General features: G+C 40.2%; 1 protein-coding gene across 1 annotated transcript in view; it reads right to left on the bottom strand.

Moving 5' to 3' along the window:
• The window catches only part of PXK (PX domain containing serine/threonine kinase like), a 52,532-nt gene extending 47,102 nt beyond the window's left edge, over positions 1-5,430 (bottom strand). Inside the window, 2 exon segments of the mRNA XM_015558216.1 lie at positions 2,419-2,466; positions 5,380-5,430. The gene's annotated coding sequence lies outside the window, so the exon portion shown is untranslated.
• Between the last annotated feature and the right edge of the window lie 498 nt (positions 5,431-5,928).

The raw sequence follows: 5,928 nt of genomic DNA, 5'->3' as shown, positions 1-5,928 counted from the left end.
CTCGTGCTGGGTAGCTCAGTTGGTTAGAGCATTGAGGGCACATGCCCAGGTTGTGGGTTCCATCCCCGGTCAGGTTGCATGCAGGAGGCAACGGATGGATGTTTCTCTCTCACATCAATGTTTCTCTCAGTCTCTTTCTTTCCCTCTCCTTCTCCCTTCCTCCCTGAAATAAATAAAAATATATTTTTTAAAAAAAATTCTTGTGGTCCACCAGTTGAAAACTGCTGCCCTAGATGATCACTAACTTGATATTGAATTTAAAATATGGTGGTGATTTTTCTTCACTATTACCACAAATATGCTCACTATATAAAGTGGGGAAGTGCAGCTTTTTTCTGTTTTTGTTTTTTTTTGGTGGGTTTCTTTTTTTTTTTTTTTGGTTACATGTGCTTGTTTATAGAGAACTTTGAAAGTACAGAACAGTATAAAGAACCAGAAAAAAAAACATAACCCATAATCCTACCACCTGGGTTCACCATTTTGGCATATGTCCTTCCAATCTTTTTTCTAAACATTTCATGTAATTAAATTCTTCTGCATGTGTAATTTTACATCCTGCTTTTCTTTTCACTCAGGCATTTTTCCTATTGAACTCAAGACAACTCTGTGTATATTATATTTCTCTCTCAGCAGCAGGAACTCATTATCTGTCAGAAGGGTAATCAGACACTGAAAATCATGGTCACAGTTTTAGTCTGTGGTTTTGGAATACTTTGGGTCTGTTTTATGGAGGCTGTTTTGAAAGTATTTTGTTGCCAAAAAGCTGTATGTACTTTCTTCTGTTTGTTTACTTGGATCCAGAAAAACCTCCCACTTGAAATGCTGTCTGGCCATATCCTGCCCAACACAAGCCAACATCAATACACATGAATATTTGCATTTAAAATAAGATGCACGTAGAAAGTATCCATTTTAAAAGGGAAAATTACACTGAAGCAAAAAATAAAGCTCTATTATATTTAAAAGGCCATAATTAAATAGTCACAGACATTCAACCTTATATCTCCAAAGAGGAGATAAAACCCTCTTCCCCACCCCCATTCTTAGGGGCTGGGTCTGGGCAATTTCAATTTGAGAATATTTCTCCCACAACTCTTACTCAGCTCTGGATGAATAATACTGTACAAAGATGACTCCCCCTTACTTAAAACTTGTTCATAAAGGTAAAGGCACACAGTAGGCTCAATGTTAACCCTCAAATGCTCACCCCACCGTGAGGCTGTCTAGAAGGGTTGGGAGACAATCCACGCTGGAATGAACTGCACATTGGTTGGTGCCTTATCTACAGTGTCATTCAGGCCCAGCTTTTTGTCTTACAGCAAGTAATATGCTATTAAAATCCATATAGGAAACCAACTAAGCCCATCTACGAGGAGAATTCAATCTCTGCCAATATTCTATTTGGAGATTTAAATTGGTCATACTATAATTAAAATTTAAAAAGACAACATGTGTCAAGTGCATGGCCATATGGCAATTACATCAAGGCTTGCAGATACTCAGGCCAACTCTACCGCAAGGCAAATAAGACAGTCGTACTTTCAGCGGTGTTGTAAATAATGTCACAGTGTGGACGCAACATGTGCTTCAACATGGCCTTTGGATGGAAAGGAAGCCTTATGCTCCCTCCCAGCCAGCAGTCCTGTCCTTTCTGGACAGGACCAGAGGTCACTCCGACTAAGTGACGATGGCTAGCTCACCAAAGAAGGGAGCAGTCCTTCACCTCCCAGCTGAGCTGGTAAGAAGCCAAGCACCCTGGCTCAGGTTTAAAGGGTTTTGTGTAACCAGTCCAATCTGAGCTACGACACAGCCCAATGGTGTTCAGTAACCCATGGCCCGTGAAGACCAATCTGCCAGGAGAAGACATGGTGGAATTGCCACTATTTCCCTTAGTACTAAAGCCCCTCCAGGACCAGCACTGACTGTGCTTCCAAAGACTCTGCAGCTCATCTCTCTTTCCATTATGGCCACCAAGTTAGGGACATTTACATCAAAGGGATTTAGAACTATGTATTTTAGAGGAAAAGTTACACTGAAAAAGTCTCTAGTTAGTACTGAGCGTTGACCTGCAATGCGACCATGCAGCCTGGTATAGAGAAAGCATCTGAGGGAGTTCCAGCTCCAACTCTAAGAGAACAACTCTAGCAATCCATTTAATGCTCCCAGCCCTGAGAAAAGGAGGTAACACATTTCCCATCGCTGTGGTAAAGGGTGCAGTGTGGCCCAAAGGTACGCAGTCACAGGGTCGCTACTGTAAATCACGTTTGTTCCCAAAAGTTCATTTTTAAAGCCACACAACATCTGTTCCATTGGCCGGGGAAACCTGCTAATTTCTTGTTCCCGATATTGCCATTTCCAACTGGTTTCTAAGACATCTCAAGAAAGCAATGTGTGTCATTAGTGTTTTAAAAGACTTACCTGCAGGCTGTTGTTCAGCAAATCAAAATCACTGTATCTCCTAATAATCTGTAAGAGACAAGACAGTGGTGTTTTAATTCAGCAAAGACCATCTCTTTCCATTTTCTTTTTTTTTTTAATATATTTTATTGATTTTTTACAGAGAGGAAGGGAGAGAGTTAGAAAGTTAGAAACATCAATGAGAGAGAAATATCGATCAGCTGCCTCCTGCACATCTCCCACTGGGGATGTGCCCGCAACCCAGGTACATGCCCTTGACCGGAATCGAACCTGGGACCTTTCAGTCCGCAGGCTGACGCTCTATCCACTGAGCCAAACCGGTTTCGGCTCCATTTTCTTATTTAGTATTTATTGGCATCCTAGAGCCTGGGCACTGGCACCAAGGTCCTTAACTTGCTTAACGTGACAGGCCCCAAAAACAGGCCCAGCAGTGTGCCCGAGCCGGCTGGGACATGGGATACTGCCAGCCCAACTCATAAGACACCAACAGATAAGAGACAGCAAGGATGTATCTTTTCAGGCAAATCACCATTTATTTTTTATTTTTATTATTACTATTTTTAATATATTTTATTGATTTTTTACAGAGTGGAAGGGAGAAGGCTAGAGAGTTAGAAACACCGATGAGAGAGAAACATCGATCAGCAGCCTTCTGCACACCCCCCACTGGGGATGTGCCCTCAACAAGGTACATGCCCTTGACTGGAATCGAACCTGGGACCCCTCAGTCCGCAGGCTGGCACTCTATCCACAGAGCCAAACTGGTCAGGGCGCAAATCACCATTTAAATATCTTTCTTGCCTGACCAGTTTGGCTCTGTGGATAGAGTGCCAGCCTGCGGACTGAAAGGTCCCAGGTTCGATTCCAGTCAAGGGCATGTACCTTGGTTGCAGGCACATCCCCACTTCGGAGTGTGCAAGAGGCAGCTGATCGATGTTTCTCTCTCATCGATGTTTCTAACTCTCTAGCCTTCTCCCTTCCACTCTGTAAAAAATCAATAAAATATATTAAAAATAATAATAATAAATATATAAAATCAATAAAATATATTAAAAATAATAATAATAAATATATAAAATCAATAAAATATATTAAAAATAATAATAATAAATATATAAAATCAATAAAATATATTAAAAAAAATAAAAAATAAAAATATCTTTCTTATTAACCAGGCACCTAGAAAGATGACTTAATGATTTACCAAAAAAAGAAAAAGTTTTACTGAACATAAAATCAAAATTAAGGAGGTGGACAGTTTTGAAGCCATTTCATCTTTGGCTGGATAAAACGTCCCCCACGCTGGAGAATGGTCCACACCTGCAGGCAGTGAGCCCACAGCCCACACCTCTCCCTGGTTTCCAGTCCCCTGTGAGCAGACAGTCCAGCTTCCATCGTCTATACCTTCTTTCTTAGTTATGCCAATGCCATTGATTAGGCCAGTGATGTTCTTTTCTCATCTCGTGGCACACATAAACTAATTACTAAATTTCTGCGGCACATCAAAAAATATATATTTTGCCAATCTGACAAAAAAAAAGTGTAGTATTGATTCATTCACACCAGATGGCAATTGTGTATTGACTGTTGTCAGAATCAGTGCCCCTAAAAAATAATAATAATAATAATAAATATATAAAATCAATAAAATAAAAATAAGTTAGTGCCCCTGACTAAATAGTCAGGTATAGCATGTTTTTAAAATTCTTGTGGCACACTGGTTGAAAATTGCTGGATTAGGCCATCACCAAATTCTACTAGCTCTTCAGGCTCTGGGAAAGAAATTATTTTACTGTTGAATAGTTTGACTTCAACCCCTGCTGATGATTCTCGAATGTTAACATGCAGAAGAATTACCTGGAGGTCACCTAGGACCCTACCACCCAGAACTTAATTCAGTGGGTCTAGGGAATCAAACCCGTGACCTTGGCGTATGGGACAACGCAACCAGCTGAGCCAGGGCCCAGGAGTGGAATTTTAAATCACTCAGTCTGGAACTGCCTGATCGACATTGGTGAGGTAATCCGCCTGATAAGACCCAGCCTTCCCCTAAGAAAAGGTGTCCTTGCCTGAAATAATCCATTCATTTAACTTAGTCCCGGCCACCTTGTGCCTATAAGAACCTCCTATTTTGTACATCTCATCGGAACACTTCTCTAGTTGCTAGATGGGATGCTGCCCAGTTCACAAACCACTTAATAAAGCCAATGAAGACTTCAAATTTACTCTGTTGAATTGCGTTCTTTAACAGAGGTAAGAGTCAAGCTGGGCTGTGAAGGACAAGGTAAGATGGGAGATGGGAAGAAATGGCCTCCACACAGAATTCAGCCACCCTCTGCAAGTCAACCGGAAAGACCTCTAGATCTACGCAGGAAGTTCTCTCTCTGAGGCCACCACTGAGGAAAACAGAGCCACACCATGAGGGAACCAGCACTAGAAATTGCCCATGAGTGAACTCAGGAGTCCATGAAATGCAGTGTCCAAACTGTATAATGTCCAGGGCACTGTCTCACCTGTCCACCTGGTGGACTGAACCCTAACTTCCCCACCCAAACCAAGGCTGCAGGATGAGGTTTTAACTACTAAGAACAAAACAAGTAACTTGCCTATCCTACTTTTGGTCTAGCCAGAGAACAAAGTCCTAGACACTCTCCATGGTAATATTATATACAAACTAAACCAAATAACTGGCAATAGAAAAGCCTTTTATAATATACATCTAAAAGCTAAAGATCCAGGGGGAGGCTGGAGGGAGTCACTGGGGGGGAAAGGGGACATATGTAATACTTTCAATAACAAAAGAGTTTTTTTAAGCTAAAGATTTATATCTAAAAGAAATATGATTTATATTTATGCATGTTTCCATTTTTCCAGATTTTTAGATGCACAGTCAGAATTTTGTTGAAAAGTTTAAAACACTTTTCTAATGACACACACACACACACACACACAAATGCTTACCTGCCAGCTGTTTTCTACAGAAATTCCTCTTTGAACCCGAATGATATACTCCTAAAAAAAAAAAAAAAAAAAAAAAAAAGAGCCTCATTTATAAGACATCCAAATCAGAAGACCAAAAATAAGTGAAAATATCAGATAGACTTCAAAGAAAATTACTAGAGACAGACAGGGACATTATGTAAAGATAAAAGGGTAATCTACCAGCAAGACATGGCAATTTTAAATGTGTATGCACCAAACACCAGAGATGCAAAATGTGTGAAGCAAAAACTAAGATAAATGAAAGAAGAAACTGACAAATCCACGATTATAGTTGGAGATGTCAACACCCCCCTCTCAGCAATTGATAGAACAACTAAACAAAAGACTAGTAAAAATACAGAGGAACTCAACAATACCATCAACCGACAGCTGACTTAGCATTTTATAAGACGCCATCCAACAACAGAATATACATTATTTTCCAGAGGATATACAGAGGGCAAATAAACACATGAAAATATGTTAAAGACTACTAGTTGTCAAGCAAATGCAAATTAAGATCACAAT

This window comes from Myotis davidii, unplaced genomic scaffold, assembly GCF_000327345.1.
Source record: "Myotis davidii unplaced genomic scaffold, ASM32734v1 scaffold189, whole genome shotgun sequence".
Taxonomy (NCBI): Eukaryota; Metazoa; Chordata; class Mammalia; order Chiroptera; family Vespertilionidae; genus Myotis; species Myotis davidii.
The sequence above is the reverse complement of the archived record's forward strand: the minus strand, read 5'-3'. Positions and strand labels throughout refer to the sequence as shown.